General features: G+C 42.7%; 1 protein-coding gene and 1 long non-coding RNA gene across 3 annotated transcripts in view; both read right to left on the bottom strand.

The window, feature by feature from the left end:
• Tango1 (transport and golgi organization 1) overlaps positions 1 to 16,494 on the bottom strand; it is a 52,521-nt gene that overhangs the window by 25,789 nt on the left and 10,238 nt on the right. The window lies entirely within an intron of this gene.
• LOC108377340 (uncharacterized) lies at positions 15,642 to 16,130 on the bottom strand. The gene is made up of 3 exons (XR_001849319.1): positions 16,090 to 16,130; positions 15,923 to 16,031; positions 15,642 to 15,863 (listed from the first exon to the last, which is right to left on the bottom strand). It is a non-coding gene; the product is annotated as an uncharacterized LOC108377340 (long non-coding RNA).

The raw sequence follows: 16,494 nt of genomic DNA, 5'->3' as shown, positions 1-16,494 counted from the left end.
TTACTTTTTAAAATACATATTTATTTGCTGGGCATTATTTTCCATTACTTCAGAAAGCGTTAATTGCATTTCAGAAATCATGAAAAGTACTTCAGCGACTGTTAATTGTACTTCAGATTAGTCAATTGTACTTCAGAAACCGAAAAATGTATTTCAGATTAATCAATTGTATTTCAGAAACCGTAAAATGTGCTTCAGATTAGTCAAGTGTACTTCAGAATCCGTTCATTGGATTTCAGACTAGTCAATTGTACTTCCGAAACCATAAAATGTACTTCAGATTCGTAAATTGTACTTCAGAAACCGAAAAATGTTTTTCAAATTAATCAATTGAACTTCAGACACCGTAAAATTTACTACTTGAATATACTCTTGTACTTTTTGAGAATATTAATATAACCAGTAATTATTTCTCTGAGAGTGATATATCCCTCGAACAATCATTCATGTTAAAGCTGTTTGCGCGACAAAAGGAGAACTATGTAAATACATATGTATGTATATAGGGCGTTCTTGAAAGTTTTTTTAGATAGGGCATTTTCGAACTGCCTGCCGAGACAGGTCGATCTTCCACTCAGCAGGCGATATAGCCTTTCGCTTCATGCTGATCTAAAAAAAACGTAATTGTCCTGGACCTCCTTTTCACAAAATAAATACAATTTATTAAGTTAAACTACAGTATATTTTGCTTTGCTGCCTCTATGCTTAAGTGCACATTTAAGATACCTACCCCAAAATGCGCATCAAAAGCATTATTTTTAACATTTATAAGGAAACTGCTCCGATAGATGCATTCAACATACCTGCACATTGGCGATACCTGCCTTAAAAATTGTGCGACTAGTATCAATTATCAATGAAAGTATTACGTTTACCTGCACTGGCCCTACAATTACCTAATTTTACAACCTTTTATTTATTTTGCTCATCTCGCAGAACAACGAAAATGGCTAATTTATGTAGTTATATAGATAATTAGATAACATTCGGTAAAAATTTCGCTTGCAGTAATTTCTACATGGCAAGTGCTCCGCCAATATTTGGTTTCATAGGGATTCGGATACCTTCCTCATTGAAGTAGTAAAGAAAATTCGCTTAAGTGCCTTTTTCGGTTACGTGCACAAGTTTTTCGTGCAAAGAAGGATGTGCAGCTAAGCAAAATATACTGTACATCTATGTATGTATGTATATTGGGGTGGTCCAAAAATGAATGAGAACAACTTTACGAAGAAATGGTATAGAATTCTTAAAAATCAATATTTTTCGATCGAAAAACTGTTTCTCTGCAGGATATTACCCTATTGTCTATTTAACCATTTTTCATCGCAACTATAATTTATGCAATGGGGGGACCAATAAAAAATCGGTTGTATTAAAAAATAGTTAAATAAACAATTGGAAATTCTTACTGGAAGTCTCCTGAAGAGATCCAGAGCTTTCCGATCGAAAAGTATTGATTTTCAAGAATTCTATATCATTTCTACGAAAATTTGTTCTTCCCATATAAAAATACATGGAAAACTTTGAGCGCTTTGAGCGACCTCTAAATATTTTTTGATTTCAAAATAAAAAAAAATAGGCGTACACTTTTTTTGATATACAATCCTAGGGGGTGAGAGCATTATAATTCCGACTTTACTGTTTTTGGACCACCCTAATGTATATACATAGTACAAGCATAATATTATAATGCGATTTATTTACATGTAGTATGTACATACTATTTTTTAGGAGCACTCCGAGAGCTAGCGTTATTTACATTTTCTTTACCATAACTTCCTCACATGTTCGGCTCACTCATAAATAGACTGCGGATTTTTATGCAGAAATCGGAGCCTAAAAACATATACCACTTAACTATAAACAAAACCTTTACAAATTTATACACTTTGCTTATAGTTATGTGGTACATACTTCTTGGCTCCGTTTTCTGCATAAAAATCCGCAGTCTGCTCATAAATTTACATGTGGTGATGGCATCATTTTTGATGCGAATGCCTGGTTTGTGCCAGTTCTGGCCAAATGATTAGATGTCTCATTACCAGGTACTACCGAGTGACCTGGTACCCAGTGTAAATCAAGCTCGTTATATTTACCAACATAAAATAATAACATAAGTCGAGACTTGCATTGCCGAATTAGTTTGGAAGTACTTAGATAGAGGTCGGCCAATGCCTTAAGTGCAGCCCGGCTGTCTCTTCAGATATGTAAACTCCTTCCCCTCTACCTATTTTCCACCACGTTGTACATGGCTTTGCGGATTACAAATACCTCAGCCTGGAAGACCGGGGCATATTCCCCAAGAGAAAAGTGAAGATTATCCCCATTAATTCCGAAAAAGACCCCAGATCATGACCCTGAGTGAGTTTTGGAGCCATCAGTGAAAATTCGACAAAGTGTGAGTCCGGTCTCAGTGATGGAATTAAACCAGCATTCAGCCTCAGGGAAGTCAACATTATAGAATCTCTTCAACACGGGTAATAGTGACGTACTATTCTATAGCATTGAAAAGACACAAGTGCTCAAATCACGGCTCAACGTCGGATTTCCAGTCGTGCAGGTGACGTCTCACATGTCGGGGAGGCGGTTCATTTCGAAGCAGGGCGTTATTGGGGTGATTTCCACGGTAACATCCCACAAGGAACTACTTCGATAGCAACGTGTTGTGCTCTTTCACCGCCAGCATCTGGCTTTCTTGGTGGAGGTGATGCTCGGACGACATGAGAACACGAACACAAGCGGAAACATGGAATGAGCACCTCAAGACCTGCAATCTCTCCAGCCTGTAGCCGTGCGTAGAGCTGCATTCTGGCATGTTTGTAAGTTTCTCCACTGTGTATCGCTGGTACCCGCCGTTCACACTGGCGCTGCGTAGTTTGCCACCGACCGGCCGATTGCTTTGTACGTAGTGAGTAGGGTTTCTTTGTCCCCAAATGCTGCCGGCTAGTGACTTGAGGACTTTGTTCCTAGCTCGCATCTTTTCGCAAGTGGCTGAGGCGTGCGCAGAAAAGCAGAATAGGCTGTCGAACGTGACTTTCAAGATTTTGGGGTGGTTGACCGTCGGTATTTTGTTGCCATCGACGTAAACGTCCAGCTCTAGCCTAACTTCCTTTGTCCAGGTGGTGAACAGTGTGGCGGTGGATTTCGCGGCGGAGATGGTGAGGCTCCTGGCAAAGAAGAAAATTCCAAGATCGGTGAGATAGTCGCTGATTTTCCATAATCGTGCAATCATCGGCGTAGCTCACCAAGTTAACTCCTGCTGGCGGCGGAGGGAGTTTCGCCATGTAGAGGTTGAACAGTGTCGGGGAGAGTACGCCGCCTTGAGGGACCCCCTGTTTAATCCTACGCGGCTTANTTTTGGAGCCATCAGTGAAAATTCGACAAAGTGTGAGTCCGGTCTCAGTGATGGAATTAAACCAGCATTCAGCCTCAGGGAAGTCAACATTATAGAATCTCTTCAACACGGGTAATAGTGACGTACTATTCTATAGCATTGAAAAGACACAAGTGCTCAAATCACGGCTCAACGTCGGATTTCCAGTCGTGCAGGTGACGTCTCACATGTCGGGGAGGCGGTTCATTTCGAAGCAGGGCGTTATTGGGGTGATTTCCACGGTAACATCCCACAAGGAACTACTTCGATAGCAACGTGTTGTGCTCTTTCACCGCCAGCATCTGGCTTTCTTGGTGGAGGTGATGCTCGGACGACATGAGAACACGAACACAAGCGGAAACATGGAATGAGCACCTCAAGACCTGCAATCTCTCCAGCCTGTAGCCGTGCGTAGAGCTGCATTCTGGCATGTTTGTAAGTTTCTCCACTGTGTATCGCTGGTACCCGCCGTTNCCGCCAGCATCTGGCTTTCTTGGTGGAGGTGATGCTCGGACGACATGAGAACACGAACACAAGCGGAAACATGGAATGAGCACCTCAAGACCTGCAATCTCTCCAGCCTGTAGCCGTGCGTAGAGCTGCATTCNGCTTTCTTGGTGGAGGTGATGCTCGGACGACATGAGATGGCAGCCTGTAGCCGTGCGTAGAGCTGCATTCTGGCATGTTTGTAGGTTTCTCCACTGTGTATCGCTGGTACCCGCCGTTCACACTGGCGCTGCGTAGTTTGCCACCGACCGGCCGATTGCTTTGTACGTAGTGAGTAGGGTTTCTTTGTCCCCAAATGCTGCCGGCTAGTGACTTGAGGACTTTGTTCCTAGCTCGCATCTTTTCGCAAGTGGCTGAGGCGTGCGCAGAAAAGCAGAATAGGCTGTCGAACGTGACTTTCAAGATTTTGGGGTGGTTGACCGTCGGTATTTTGTTGCCATCGACGTAAACGTCCAGCTCTAGCCTAACTTCCTTTGTCCAGGTGGTGAACAGTGTGGCGGTGGATTTCGCGGCGGAGATGGTGAGGCTCCTGGCAAAGAAGAAAATTCCAAGATCGGTGAGATAGTCGCTGATTTTCCATAATCGTGCAATCATCGGCGTAGCTCACCAAGTTAACTCCTGCTGGCGGCGGAGGGAGTTTCGCCATGTAGAGGTTGAACAGTGTCGGGGAGAGTACGCCGCCTTGAGGGACCCCCTGTTTAATCCTACGCGGCTTAGACTTGGCGTTTCGGAATTCGACCGATGATTGGCGTCCACACAGATAGCTGGTTATCCACCGCTTCGTCCGATCCGGAAGCGACGAGTCCAGGACGTCTTGGCAAAGGGTCGCGTGGTTTACCGTGTCGAAGGCCTTCGACAGGTCCACCGCGACTAGGACCGTCCTATCACAGGGTCGACGTTGGTTCAGACCCTCGCTTATCTGTGTGGTGATGGCGTTTAATGCAGTGGTCGTGCTGTGCATTTTGCGGAATCCGTGTTGGTGTTGGGCTAGTTGCAGATGCTTCGTTAGACTGGGGAGGAGTAGTGCTTCCATTGTCTTTGCCACTAGGGATAGGAGGGAGATTGGCCGGTAAGTCTCCTGCATCCGCCTTCTTACCTAGCTTAAGGAGGGGAATGATCCTACCCATTTTTCACATCTCAGCGATGATCAGGGTGGACAGTGACAAGTTGAAAGCTGCTGTTATGTACTCGACTCCCACTGGTCCTATCGTTTTCAGCATCTGCATCGAGATTCCGTCAGGGCCTAACGCCTTGGATGCTTTGGCGTTCTTTACAGCTGCATGCGTCTCTTCTGGTGTAAAGCACGTTAGTGTGTCTCGGGGACGGAGTTCGTGTGCTTTACGTAGCACACTGCGGCGGGCTTTGTCTCTCTCCGGGTGTGCAATAAACTGCCGGCTGAAAAAGCGCGCGCACGTCCGTGGGTCCGACGTGGTGGTATCGCCGAATGTAAGGGCAACGTTGTCCTTGCGTTTCGCCGGATGGGAGAGAGATTTTACTGTCGTCCACAGTTTGCTAGCTCCGCTGGTGAGATTGCAGGTCTTGAGGTGCTCATTCCACGTTTTCCGCTTGTGTTCGTTAACCAGTTTGTTAATGTCCTTGTTGAGATCCCTGATACGGGGATCACCAGGATTAGACTGGCTCGTCTGCGAGTCCCGCCGTTTCAGCTGGAAAGCCCGGGCGGATTTTGGCGATCCTACCGGCTGGTATGAAGCGGGCGGCTGCTGCGTTGATGATCCGGCGGACGTTGCGCTCAGATTCGCGCGCGCTTGTTGGTGGTGGAAGAGCATTGAATCTGCGGTCCGTGTGTTCCGTAAAACCGTCCCAGTTGGCCTTCTTGGTGTTCATATACGTACGGTCTTCGGATGTGACAAAATCTCTTGGGTGGTCTATCGCGACTACTATGGGCAGGTGGTCGGATGCGAGCGTGAGCACTGGTTGCCAACCAATGCAATTTATCAGACCCCCGCTTGCTATAGTGATATCTGGCGAGCTGTAGCAGTCACCCGCGACCCTGGTGGGGGCATCGTCGTTTACAGTGCAAAACGTTGAGTCGTCAATTTGTTCTGCGATTAGTGTACCCCGCTGGTCGTTGCCCAGGTTGGAGTGCCAGAGTTCGTGGTGCGCGTTAAAATCCCCTAGCACTACCCGGTTTTTGCCTTCAAGTAGCGCACTTATGTTCGGGCGGTATCATGCTGGGCAGCTGGTGGCAGGTGGTATGTACCCGTTGACGACTTCCAGCTGGGCACCGCCTTCATCGGCAGTGCATTCAACCAATTATAGACAGCGATAATGGTATGAACTGAATATATCCATAGATGAATAAATTTTTTCTTACAAAGCTTTGTACAAATTAAATCTCCATTGATGTTTTCATTATCATCTTAGATGCTGAAGAACGCATCCGCAATACATATCGGAAAAACTCCTCGGAAGATCGCAGTCGAATCGTTGCTGCAGCCAAGCGTGGGGAGGATGGGTAACGCTGGCGACAACCCTAGGCATCGCATACAAAACTGCTTGGAACTGGGCAAAATCCGGTCGAGGTGAGCACCAATCAAAAGGAGGTGCGAAGCCGAAAATGCTACTGCAGAAACAAATTGACTCCATACTAACGTGGGTTGAAGAAAACTGCAGCATTACTCTGACTGCAATACGAGCACGCGTACAGGGCTGGCGACAACCCTAGGCATCGCATGCAAAACTGCTTGGGACTTAGCAAAATCCGGTCGAGGTGAGCACCAAACAACAGGAGGTGCGAAGCCGAAAATGCTACTGTCTTCATGCACATACATTTGTATGTGTATGAATGCGAATTACATGATTTTTCGGTTATTGAAAATAATAATAAAATTATAGTTTAAAAAACTAAAACCTCTATTATAATTTCCATTCGTACTGTCATCAGGGATGTAACTTGAGAACAGAATTCGCTGCATCTTTAGGCGCATCAATATTACATAGTTACATCCCGAGCTAATAAAAGAGAGGTAAAAAGGAAAGGTATGAAACCAAATATCATTTCTTTAAGTTTCTTCTAACTTGATACTTTGATACTTAAATAAAAAATTTGCGATACATTTGATCCATTTTTTTTTTCTTCTACGATAAATTTGTTCATGCCGTCGGGGCAACACTGCTTGGATAGCGTCGGTTTTGCCTCGTTGGGAGGAGCAGGGGAACCACCTGGACGACTTAGTTTTGATGTGCGACTATGCTCCATGTCACTCCAGAATTGAAAACGCTGTGGCTGATGCTTCCAATGGACGTGCACAAGTGCTGCGTTTAGCGCCATATTCCCCCATGCTGAACCCCATAGAAATAATCTGGGATAAAATAAAAATGCTTGTAAAGGGGCACATTTCAAACCCAGTCATAAATGGGCCAAACGTTGTTGAGTAACGGCTAAAATATTTGGATGACGCGAAAGCTACAATCACCGGAGGAGACTGCGCGAGAGCATTTCAGCATGCAACATCCTTCCATGGAAATGCTTTATCTTTACAAGATATGCAGGTTGGGACAGAATAAACTCTGAATAAAAACGAGTTTCTCATTTCAAAATGACGCATTCGCATTTTCATTCGACGCTTTCTCATTTACAATTGACTATTCTCGTTTTCAATTAACGTTTTCTCATTTACAATTGACGCTTTCTCATTTACGATTAACGCTTTCTTATTTACAATTGACCATTCTCAATTACAAATGGCGATTTCTCATTTACAATTGACTATTTTCAATTCCAAATGACGCTTTCGCATTTTCATTTGATGCTTTCTCATTTACAATTGACTATTCTCAATTTCAAATAATGATATCGCATTTATAATTGACTATTCTCATTTCCAAATGACGCTTTCTACAACTGGAAATGGTGTAGATCTGATACATCCGTCTAACGCGAAATCAAGTTGGACGCAACAATATTGTGGACTGCGTAATTGGAGTTGGACTGATGAGGGTTATTTTTTTGAAGCCTTCTTTACCGATATGATGGAACATTTGCAAAACTTGAATTTGTCTCTATAAGGAAAGAATAAAAATGTTTTTGATTTGTCGCAAATTATTTTAGGTTTTGAACCTTAACTACGTAGTTTTATACATGATCTCAAAAAAAAGAATATTTCATCATTTTCCATGGCTAGAGAAAAATATTGCACATGTCAAAGATGATAAATTTGACCCCTATGTCGCAAAACTACATGATTTAAAAGCAGATTTTGGAAAAGGATTTGCCGATTTGAAATTATTTTAATGTACGCTTGCATACTTCACAAACCGATTTTTTGTAACACAATTGAGGATGAATTCACAATATCCGGAATACTCCTTTTTAAGAAAAGCGAAGAAGAGTTGGAGTTTTTGGAATTAAAAGAAGATAAGGCACTGGAAATGCAACACAAAGCTTTGCCATTGCTTGAATTCCGGCAAAATGTACCAGATTTAAAATATCCGCAGTTGAAAACAGATGCGTGCCGCAAATTTTTAATTTTTGGTACATTTTTTGGTGAATCTTTGTACTCTACAATGAAGTTCGTAAAGTCAAAATACCGTTCTCAATTGACTAACCAACCAAGAACTGTTACGAACGGCTTTAACTGAAGTAAAACCAGATTTTGAAAATTTGGCCAGGGATCTTTTGAATTTTCTTTAATATCTATCTTACGTACATTGGAATAATAATAAATTAAATGAACACCATTGATCAGCAGTCATAACCATTCTCGTTCAGTTCAGTTCGCCAATTCTGAAAAGCAAGTTAATTGCATTTTTTTTTAATCAAGTAACACCAGACATCGACGGTCAAGACTTTTGAACCGATAATTTTTCATTTCGTCTTTCGGTATAAGTTCAAGCAACGTAACCGATAACACGGTCAATATTAATTGAACCAAACTATTAATTTTCCTTTATTTTTTTTGTAATTTCTTTGGGTATTCATTCCCAATAAAATTTCAAACTCGTATCAAATTAATCTCGTTTAACATTCTCAAACTGGTTGAATATTCTCAGTCTGATTTGGTCTTCCGGTAAATTCGGGGGTGGATAGTCTTGATCTTTGTTGCGTACCTTGTTGGCGACAGAAGGGACCGAAGGAGATACAGGAAATACTCAGAAGTATTCAAGGCCTTCGCTGCATCCCAGGAGCAAACAACAAAAAAAGATTCGAGCTAGTGCGTTAAACGCCATTCTCAGCCCACGTTCGGTATGATACNGCGTACCTTGTTGGCGACAGAAGGGACCGAAGGAGATACAGGAAATACTCAGAAGTATTCAAGGCCTTCGCTGCATCCCAGGAGCAAACAACAAAAAAAGATTCGAGCTAGTGCGTTAAACGCCATTCTCAGCCCACGTTCGGTATGATACTAAACAAAATCTTGGACCGAAAATCACATGAGATATACAACCAATTGAGCGTGAATTTTTTGTTAAACTAATTAGATTAAAAGCAATATTCAAATAGTGATCGATTTATGCGGCATTATTTTTTTAAATTGGATATTCGAAACTAACATAGATTGGTTTTCGCTGATTAGGCTTAAGACACAATCATAGAATCATAATAATAATAAACTGAAGTAAATGCGGTATTGCTTTTAAATCAAGTACCGCCATCTTATAACGGACTTTACATCTACCGTTGGTAGAATTTTCTTAATAATCTGAATTTACAACTTGGTAGTTGATTTAAAAGCAATACCGCATATGGAATTGTTTCCCATTCTCGATGCAACTTATTTGACAAACGAACAGCGAAAGATCGGAGGGGAGATATATAACCTATATCCAGCGCCGGTTCAATGGAACGACACCGAAATAGCCGCTCCCAATGGTAAAATATCTGCTTACGTTGGCCAACCATGGTTGATAAAATCACATGCCCTACACCCAATGAATGAGTTGGAAATATGTGAGACAGCATATCGGGAAGTGGAGGCGAATGAGGTGTTAACACCTCAGGGTCGTCTCCATCAAATGATACATTATTGTTATCGAACCGCTCGGTTAAAGTTAAAACCCGAGTCGGCTTTCGGAGCTTCGGATGTCTTCTCCGAATACGGGAATCCCGATGGGCGATTCCCGATTAAGTTTGAACTCGACATTCCGTGGTTTTGAGAATGAACGGGGAACGATGAGTTCAACTCAAAATACTGTTCCATCCCAATATTTACNATGGTAAAATATCTGCTTACGTTGGCCAACCATGGTTGATAAAATCCCATGCCCTACACCCAATTAATGAGTTGGAAATATGTGAGAGAGCATATCGGGAAGTGGAGGCGAATGAGGTGTTAACACCTCAGGGTCGTCTCCATCAAATGATACATTATTGTTATCGAACCGCTCGGTTAAAGTTAAAACCCGAGTCGGCTTTCGGAGCTTCGGATGTCTTCTCCGAATACGGGAATCCCGATGGGCGATTCCCGATTAAGTTTGAACTCGACATTCCGNTACATTATTGTTATCGAACCGCTCGGTTAAAGTTAAAACCCGAGTCGGCTTTCGGAGCTTCGGATGTCTTCTCCGAATACGGGAATCCCGATGGGCGATTCCCGATTAAGTTTGAACTCGACATTCCGTGGTTTTGAGAATGAACGGGGAACGATGAGTTCAACTCAAAATACTGTTCCATCCCAATATTTACCCTTAACCATACTAGATTCGATTCCAAACCCGAATATACCGACTTCGGTTTAGGCAACTGAACCACGGTATACCCTGACCACTAGTACGGTTAATTCAAATCGTCTACCAGCCGTTCTCAATTCAGTGTCAGGCGGGACGGAACCAACACCCTCAACACACCAACTGTCCGAAATGGTGTCTGAGTTGTTGAGAACCCAAACACAGATGCAACAGCAAATGATCCGTGACCGGATTCATTTACAGACACCAATACCTGACGTTCGTGTCATGAACCAAACCATGCCAACGACCCGGAATCATACCTGGATACTCTCGGTGGATCCTCCTTATGGTTCTTTGGGTGGTCCTTCAACCTTACAAACTCAAACGATCAATACCTACCTTGGCCTTAGAACGTCACATGTCCAAGAACCAATTAATCAACCATCTCATTTATATCAGAATTATTCGCTATCCGGTCCACCACACCCACGACCAAATCAAGCCACTGTATTCGACGAATCTGCCCAAGCGGATGCAATGGATATGAAATTCAGAGGCTTACCATCATGGCCGGGACGTGCTCAATTCGATGGCGTAAATGTGAACGAAAAATGTCTATCGTTTGAAGATTATTTGGCTATTATTGGCTCATTTCGATATAAGATTGGAGTACCCGACCATGAATTGGTTACGCGTTTGGTACCCACACTCACGGGGGCCGCTCGACAATGGTACTTCACCGAACTGGGAAACTTCGGAGATTATCAAGATTTTTGCACGAAACTTCGTGCTCGTTTCCTCAACAAACATGCTCGGGCCCAAGTAATAATGTCATATGCACAGATTAAATTCCATCCACGTTCGCAAACACTGCTGAAACATATCGATGACCTGACATTCCAATTGCAGAGTAATTCCTGTGGTCTGGATGAACGGGACCACCTCGATATCATCATTGGTACCTTATCCGATCATCTGCGTGAGCTGGTCCACACTCGACAAGTCCACACATTGGAGCAATTGCGTGAGTTCGCTTAGCGAATTGCCCCACATTCGTTCATTGTTGCCACACCCCGTCCGGAAAGAACCCGTTCGGATAGACAGCGATCAGCGCCACGGGAAATTTCGGCAATACATGATTCACCGGATGATTCTTCACATTCGGAATATACCGCTGCGTTTCCTGGGTCCGACTCCGATGACAGGGAATGTGCATACGTGAACAAGCAAAATAAGCCAATTAAAGCATCTCAGAAACGTAGGTATTCGAAACCAGTCGAGGATTATAAAAATGACAAAAATCCAAAGGAGAATGATACGAAAGTAGGAACTATCGTCCACCCATTTCTCGTTGTTGAGGGCGACGATAATGTACGATGCGCAAAATGTCTCGTGTGGGGCCATCACTTCAAAAAGTGTCGAACCCAACCGAATAGGCTGATCTGCTACAAATGTACACGACCAGGGGTTACGTCTGATCAATGCCCGTGTTCAAAAAACGCGTAAGGGCGTCGATTGGGAATAGTGGTCCATCGTACTCAGAATTCACAACTTTATCTAAATCCACTGTCTCTAACAATCCGCACTATACCGAAGTCCCTCTACAAATCGACAAATCTTCAGTCCCAAATTCCAGTAATAATTCTACTCTGATTCTTAATAAATATGATCAAACTCAAAGGGATGGCAAAGAACCATCAACTAAATGTTCTGAACGAACACTACCAATTACCAAACCTACTTCAGCTCCAGTCCCTACTAACCAGCAAGACGCAGTCAATCAAGTTAACCAACCACGACTCCGCGATGTTTTCTTTATCTCAGAGAAATGTTTGACATATAATATTCCGAACGATTGTCGCGATTATCTCACGGTTATGGTTAACAACCATTCTCATACGGTTTTACTCGATGGTGGAGCCGAAGTCACAGTTATTTCACAAACATTTTATGAGAAGTACAGATGAGGGTAGTTGCAAACTACCAAAACCTCCATTGGTCTTGCCGATAATTCGATTTCTTTTAAGGTAAAGTGGATGTATTATATACGGTCGGTAGTCTTACCCGACTGGTGCCAACTCTTGTCGTTCCGATCTCACTGAAACACCCAATTATGGGACGGACATTCCTTGAGGCCTTCTTTTTCGAACTGGTGTAGAACCAAGAGAAAGTTCAACGATTTTTAAAACATACAGCCAAAGGTGATACTGAAGAAGTTGCATCCGCTAAAGTCGAAATGGTTACGGCGGATAAATTTATTAATTTTTGTAACCAGCCACCAGGGAGTGGGAAAGAACAAGCTCAGGTATCTTCTATGAGTAATGATCTGGAGCCAATTGACGCTTCCACACTCGGTTTAGAGGGTGAACTAGATACCCCAAAGCGTCAGCCTTCCACATAATGTCACCCCAGATCAAAGACAAATGTTGGACGCCGTTCTCAGACTTTTTAATCCAACTCCTGAGTCTGGTCCTTTAAACGTCACTAATCAGATCGAACACGTAATTGATACGGGTGATGCAAAACCCGTCATGAAACGCCAGTATCCAGTATCGCCATATGTGGCTGAACAAGTTCAAGCCGAATTGGATAAAATGCGTAGTCGTGACATCATTATGACCATCGAAGAAAGCCCTTGGCGGTCACCAATTCTGGCTGTAAAGAAGAAAGACGGAACGTGTCGCGTGTGCTTGGACGCGAGAGAGCTGAATAAAATTACCATTCCAAATGCCTATCCAATTACGGATACTAACCAAATTTTAGCACGACTAAAGTCAGCTAAATACCTAACCAGTATTGATCTGTCTCAAGCTTTCTTTCAAATTCCTTTGGCAAAATCGAGTCAACTGAAAACCGCTTTTGCATTCGGTAACAGACTTTATGCTTTTCGTCGCATGACGATGGGGTTGAGAAATTCACCCGCCACATTAGCCATTCTCATTGATAAAATTTTCCGTGATTTGGTTCCACATGCATTCGCATATGTCGATGATTTCATAATTTGCACTTCGACGTTTGAAGAACACGTTAAGATATTGGCTATTGTTGCAAAACGTCTGGCGGGGGCCGGCTTGACCATCTCAACATCCAAATCGAATTTTTGTTGTAAACGATTGGAATTCCTGCGTTACGTTTTGTCTCAAGAGGGTCTATCTGCGAATCCATCTCGTATTCGAGCTATTGTTGAATTTACAGTGCCCAAAACGGCAAAAGAAGTCAGACGGTTATTTGGCAGCAGGCTGGTACCGAGAATTTATTCCAAATTTTTCGGAGATCACAGCTCCCCTTTGTGAATTGTATAAAGAAAACCGAAAAGGACCCATTGAATGGAATACCGCTGCTGAACAAGACTTTCTCAAACTCAAAGAGTGTTTAACTACCACTCCCGTTCTGACTATGGTCGATTATTCAAAACCATTCAAGGTTTATACGATGCCTCGCTTATCGCAGCGGGTGCTGTTCTAGTACAAGAACATGATGGGAATGAACGAGTGGTTCAGTATTTTTCTAACAAATTCTCGAAAGCCGAACAAAATTACACAGCATCCGAACGGGAATGCCTAGCCGTTCTCTTAGCGGTCGAAAAGTTCCGTCCATATTTTGAGGGTCGTGATTTGGTTGTGGTAACGGACCATGCAGCTTTGCGCTGGCTACAAACTCTCAAAGAACCAACTGGACGTTTATGCCGTTGGGCGATCCGATTATCACCATACGATCTCAAAATTATTCATAAACCAGGAAAACATTTAGAACTTCCTGACGCCTTATCTCGTTCTTTTGCTCTGCTCAACATCGTTCGTAGAAGTCCAATTGACCTTCCGAGTAATTTTCCCGTTAATCGTACCCCAATCACATCCGTGATCAACATTGACCCAAACACGTGCGATAAATGGTACAACAAAATGCATGCCATGGCCTCAAAACAACCATTAGATAGATATAAAATCGAGAACAACCTCCTATATCATCGATTGAAATTTTCCAATCAAAGTGCGGAAATACTGTGGACACTTTGTGTACCATATTCTGACAAAGGAAAAGTCCTCGATGAAAATCATAACCAACATTCGCATCAGGGTGTTTGGAAAACTTATAGACGTATTTCACAACGCTATTACTGGCCAAACATGTATGAGTCCGTTTACCAGTACGTTCGGCAATGTGAACTATGCCACCGCATTAAACCAAGTAATGAGAGCACCAAAACACCTCACGGCGAATACAGAGAACCAAAACGACCGGGTAGACAATTATCTATTGACTTCGTCAGTAAGCTGCCCTTGTCTAAAAATCGTAACCAATGGATCTTCGTAGCAATCGACTGTTACTCGCGATATGTCTGGGCGCAGCCCATGAAAAACGCAAACGACATATCCGTAGTCAATTATCTTCGACATATATTCTCGGTGAATGGCTGCCCCGAACTCATTATATCAGATAATGGTACTCAATCCATCAGTCAAACTTTCGCAAAGCTTTGCGCCGATAATAATATCAAACACATGAAAACGCCTTTGTACCATCCACAAGGCAATCAGGTAGAGGCGACAAACAAAAGCATTAAACTTGGATTACGTGCTCACATGACTGATTTTCATGAACATTCCTCCTGGGAAAACTATCTCTCTCGTGTTGTTCATGATATTAACACTTCAGTGCATTCCGCCATGGGCTACACGCCATATTTCCTACACACCGGTCGTGAATATGTGAAAGATGGAAACGAATATAAATTATTATTGGATGTAAATCCATACCATACCCAGGAGGTGGAGCAACGTAAAGTTCTGGCTGATGAAATTCGAGACAGACAGTTCGAAACAATATCATCAAACCGCACAACGGGCATTGACCCGCAAAAGAGAACGCCATTTCGAGATAGGCTCGGAAGTGTTCATTCCCAATCCTAAACAGTCCGTTGCCGGAGAGGGCTATGCACAGAAACTAGCCCCACCAAAAATTAGAGCCTATGTTTCGGATTCATAAGGACTGATCGATTCTAAACACCGAGTGCTTGGCAATTATTCCGCCGATTTAATCACAACACGTTAACTCATTCAGTACATTCGCCTTCTCAAGAATTTCGATCATTTACGGAGTGCAATCACAGCAGAGCGCTTTAGTTTACGTCTGATCAGGGTAGCAATTTGCTGACCTGCTCTTGCTGAACTGCAGCTTCGGCTCGGGGACAGGAGGCAGCTTCCTGGAAGGTTGTCTGCCCTTTGCTTGCGGTTTCTTACCGGCCCATGATGGCAGTCATCTTAACTTGTTACTTAGCACGTTGAAAAGGCGAAAAAAAGTTCGCCAAATGTTTGGAGCACATCGTAAATGAGCCACTCGATTTATAACGTTTCTATAAACAATTTAATTAAATACTTTTTATACATAGATATGCTGCAACCATGCACTTACTTTCCCAAATTCCATCCTGTTTATCGGCATAATTTTCCAAATATGCCTGCTACTTCGTTACTAATTACTAAATTTTCCAACTGCGCCTTCTTTGTTGGCTCGACATATCCTAAAAAAACAAATTTACATTAAACAATAGAAATCGCAAAAATTAGCAAATAAAATACTCGCTTTGTTTTGTTTTGTTGTCAAATTTCTGAGAAATGTGAATTCACCACGATGCGATACAGAAAGAACAAGGACCAGGGATGTAATTTTAAGTAAACCTATTATTCAGAGGCAAGGCGCAGAGCGTTCGGGGCAGCAATATTAATTTGTATCAAATATAACATTAAACGGTGGTTCTAATACATTTTTTGATATTATTAACCAGAGTACATACATTATATGGTATTTCTTTCAAAATTAATGTACTATATGAACTTTTTTTTCAAATATATTCTTAAGTTTCTTTCATCAGTGCTGAAAAGCAACCATGCGTGTAAGAAATTGTGTGCTACCTAAAATTTCACCTCTGGAAACTTTATCCCCATAAAGGACTTCACCACAGTTTTTTTACTGGATATACTGAG

This window comes from Rhagoletis zephyria, unplaced genomic scaffold (genome assembly GCF_001687245.7).
Source record: "Rhagoletis zephyria isolate East Lansing unplaced genomic scaffold, Rhagoletis_zephyria_1.1 Rzeph_scaffold_00105, whole genome shotgun sequence".
Classification (NCBI taxonomy): Eukaryota; Metazoa; Arthropoda; class Insecta; order Diptera; family Tephritidae; genus Rhagoletis; species Rhagoletis zephyria.
Note: the sequence above shows the minus strand (reverse complement) of the source record. Positions and strands in the feature narration are given on the sequence as shown.